The sequence below is a fragment of the Tursiops truncatus genome, chromosome 7 (genome assembly GCF_011762595.2).
Source record: "Tursiops truncatus isolate mTurTru1 chromosome 7, mTurTru1.mat.Y, whole genome shotgun sequence".
Classification (NCBI taxonomy): Eukaryota; Metazoa; Chordata; class Mammalia; order Artiodactyla; family Delphinidae; genus Tursiops; species Tursiops truncatus.
The window spans coordinates 52,046,842-52,051,312 of record NC_047040.1 but is presented as its reverse complement, the minus strand read 5'-3'; the positions used below and the strand labels follow the sequence as shown (position 1 = coordinate 52,051,312).

Sequence of the window (4,471 nt, the reverse complement as noted above, 5' to 3'; positions counted from 1 at the left end):
TAATTCATTTACAGATTTTTTTAAATCAGTTATGTAGTACTACAATAAATGTCCAATAATCTACATAGGAACAATCTTTGATGATGAAAATGACGAAGATTGAATAAGGCTATCGATCACCTTATCTTATTTACATATAAAGAATAGATACCCAATGGTGAGGAAGAGACAGAAATCGGACAAATACTCATAGGTGTAAAAATTACATCTACCTCTGAGCTTATACTGTAAATGAGACATTTTGAATAGTCCTGTAGCCCATGCCTGTTTTTTCCTCGGAAGAAGAAAGGCTGCCTTCATGGCATACCCTCTTGTTGCAGATTTCCACAGTGTCACTTGAACTTTTAGTCAGAATCTTACTTTCTTCAAAAAGTAAAGAAAATACTCCCTGTCCCCCAAGTTACCTCCCTCCCCCACCAAAATCCTTCTGGATTCATTTTCAGTGCCAAGTTGCATGATCAGGTCCCACCTCCTGGGTTTTTTTTTGTCCATCTATTGATCAGTTAGTTTAGAGTGGATAACATGAACCAGTTCTGGAACCGCTACTAGGAGGAACACAAGCTCTTCACTACAATCACACTGCAGGAAAGTGGTAACTCAATTCACCCCTGGTGCCGGGCCTCCAAAACTGAAAGAACTGGGCACAGCTGGAGCACTGAATTTGTATCCTCCATGCTTCTCAATCATTTTGGATTCATGGGCTGCTCTTCTTTGATCAGCTAGAGTTGCTATATCCTGTAACAGTTTTCTTTGTTCTTCATTAAGACCATGAGTCAGAGCCTGATACCACACGGAATTACGATTTTGTATAGTTCGAATATAGCTTTAAATATCTGATACTCATCAACAGGGTTATCTTCATCATCAGTGATCGTGGAAGAGCCTTCCAGGGCAGTTTCTTCAGCATCATCTTCTTCCCAGTCTTCATCATCTCCATCTTCGCCCACTTGCTTAGCCAGGATCTCCAAATATTTTTGTCCATCTTCATCAATATCATCTTCATCACTCCCCAGTTCCTCCGATTCATCATCATCATCACTGTCATTCTCCTGTTCTGCATGGCAGGTGTATGCTCTTTTTAATCCATTAAATAAAAGAATAAAAGCTGGCAAAATCTGTCCAGAAACCTGATTTAAAACTTGTGGTATTCGTTCCACATCAATAAGAGCACATAGGCCCAGAACACACATCTTTCTGTCATGAAGCCCCAAGAAACAATCAACATCATTAAGCCACTGTGTAATACAATGATCTGTAACTGGTTCAATATTATTAGGGAAGTGAAAATTTTCTAAGGTGTTGAGAAGGAGGTGTGGATTATAATACAAAGCTGCAACGGCAACTTGCAGGCACATTGTTCGAAGTTCACTTGTCTTCACCTCTCTTGTCAGTCTCTCTAATGCTGCTTCCACGAATAAGGGAATACACTGGTCAATGCCATGCCCTTTGCACCACAGAATGATCACCTGTAAATTTTGCTGCGTGACATTCTGCATCTTCTCCTGCAACTCCTGTAAGAACCTTTTTGCACATACTGTATATCATTTCAAGGTACTTGCTATCAGACAGAAGTGTGTCTGTATCAACTGTTACACAGTTATGAAGCAGAGGCATCATATCTGTAAAGTAATCAAAGCCATCTTGCTGAAAAACCTAAAATGCCAGAGGTAGTAGCTGCCACATCTGTGGAGACACTTGTTGACATGTCAAACTATGTGCTAAAGAGAAGATCTCCTCATAGAATCCTAAGACATGCTGTTGTAAAACAGTTCCAATGACCTGTAAGCAGATTCCTTCAAGCTGCTGGGTTATTTCTTTGTGATCTTCAACTACACTAAGAAGTGTGTCGATGGGATTCAGGATTCCCACAGCAGTAGCTGCTTTGTCATCACTTCCTTTTTCATCTGGCCCAGTCTGGATTACTTGATTAAATGTCATTGCCAAACGTTGTGTCATTTCTACTGCAATAGGAGTAACTTCTTCACTATACTCGCAGATCATTTTCTGAATTACATTGGTAAGATCATCATTTTCTGTTTCTCTTATAATATGAAGAAAAGCCTGCGTGACAGGTTGGACGAATGGTGTGACGTATTCTTTAGCTTTCTCTTGATAGCTGATCAGCACTTGAAGTGCAATGGCAGCTTCCACTTTAACAGGCATTTCCCTATCATCAATCAGACATCTTCGTGTCAGCTCTAGGGCTGTTTGCAGGTTCTGGTCACTTTGAACTTCACTTCACAAAAATAGTGAAGGACCAGCAAGCGCTCGCTCTCGTATAGCCTAGTTCACTGCTGAAGAGGTGGAATACATGATTCTGCAACATATATTCCATCTGATCTTTGTAGATCTTTCTCTTCAGGAGTATTTCAGCTAAAGAGCCAATCATATGCAGGGTTCCATCTTTTTTTCGAGGATCAGCATTTGGTTCTGTAAGAATCTGGTAGCAAAATCCCATAGCCTTTTGTAGTACCTCTTTCCTCTTACTACAAGCTGTAAACAAAAGTGTCTGGGCAGCAGTGGTAGGAGAGATGAAATCCTCAAAGACATCAAACTTCATGTGTATATATTCACAGGGGTCTTCTTGTCAAAGTTCCTCATCAGCATCTGTATAGCACATCAATGGAAAAATAACATCTTGGATAATGCCTTGCATATGAGGCTTCAGATTCTTCCGGGTGAGAGCATGAGAAACTCCTTGATTAATATAATTAAATGTCTGTTGTAAAACTCGAGGAGCCATATATTGCTTCTCCTTGTACTGATATAACACCTTCAATAAAACTTGTTGGACATCAACAGCAAATGCCTTCAGAAATACTTCAGCAAATTCATTATACTCCTTGGAAACATTGCCAGGGCTTCCACATCTTTCAAAAAGTCTTGCTGGGCTTCCCTGGTGGCGCAGTGGTTGAGAATCTGCCTGCTAATGCAGGGGACACGGGTTCGAGCCCTGGTCTGGGAAGATCCCACATGCCGCGGAGCAACCAGGCCCGTGAGCCACAACTACTGAACCTGCGCGTCTGGAGCCTGTGCTCTGCAACAAGAGAGGCCGCGATAGTGAGAGGCCTGTGCACCGCGATGAAGAGTGGCCCCCTCTTGCCACAACTAGAGAAAGCCCTCGCACAGAAATGAAGACCCAACACAGCCAAAAATAAATAAATAAATTTAAAAATAAATAAATAAATAAATACTCCTGTTCTCTGTTTAAAAAAAGAAAAAAATGCTTTGCCGAAAACCTTCAGGGAGCGCAAGGCTTAAAAAAAAAAAAAAACCCTTGCTAAGATATGTAAAGCCCACTTCTTACATTTCCACCATGGTAATTTAGGTCTGCCATCTTCTTCAACTTGAAGTGTTTCATTAGGTACATCCCTGTTCACAACAGTCGTTAAAATTTTTACCCATTCTGTCAGGTTCTGTTGGTTTATAAGCTCCAGTGGTAGTGTATACTGAACAAGAGCATAGAAGATCTTAAAAATTTGTTTCTGGATGAGGACAGATTGATCAGACTGATCAGAAAGAAGCTGGATAAAACGGTCCTTTAGAACTGGCAGGAAATATTGCATTGCTGCTACCAATGGACTCCGTTCCTCTGGTTTCTTATACCAGAACTACAACTGGCACTCTGACAGAGGTTGGAGCAACAGCTGGAAGATTCCTTAGCAGGAAGATGGGTAGTCATTTTTCACAAGCTGATAGAGGCAAAGAAGAATTCCTAGCCAACATGCACTGTTATCAGACTGAAGGTAAAAGCCAATTTTGTCCACAATGGCAGTCCAGCGACTTGGATAATCATGTTTGATGATATGATGAATGCATGTAGTAATCTGTACCCTGATGAACTCAGGAGAGTGGATAATGACTTCTACAATATTTTCTCGAAAACAATGTCGATCTTCTGGAATAGTATAAGGGGATATATCCCCTGGTGCTGTTTCCCGATCAGGCCAATACTGTGTTATCATATTTTCCAAATAGATAACACCTGCCTGTCTCACAGGTAAATCCAGTTGTTCTGACATAGTAATCTGAAGCAGTGTTGAAACAAAATTCAGAGACTTGTGTGTTTCATTGAGCTGGTGCTCCATGGCCTCACGCAGGGCTGGGTCCATGGTGCCCCGCAGGGCTTCGATAATGGTGTTGGGGTCCATGGCAGGGTGGACGCAGTCAAACCCAGGGGTCGGGTGCTACTGGCCCGGGAATAGCGCCGCTCACTGCACACATGGACCTGCCATGCTCCGCAGCGGCAACCGGTGCGAAAGGAAAGAGAAGCGCCAAGGCCACGGATAGAACCTCTTCTTCTCGGCGTGGAGGTGGGAGATGCTCCAGCCACTTCCTGTTGGCGTGCCTGTGGAGCCCTTTGGGAGATGTAGTCCACTTGGGCAGTCCGCAGCCCACGTGGCCCTGAGCTGTCGCTCCTACAGACAAGACCTGCTGTCGCTGTCGCTGTCGCTCCTACAGACAAGACCTG

The 4,471-nt window shown here is 42.7% G+C and overlaps 1 pseudogene; it reads right to left on the bottom strand.

The window, feature by feature from the left end:
• Window positions 1–430: 430 nt before the first annotated feature.
• Window positions 431–4,151, bottom strand: LOC101337128 (importin-7-like; annotated as a pseudogene).
• Between the last annotated feature and the right edge of the window lie 320 nt (window positions 4,152–4,471).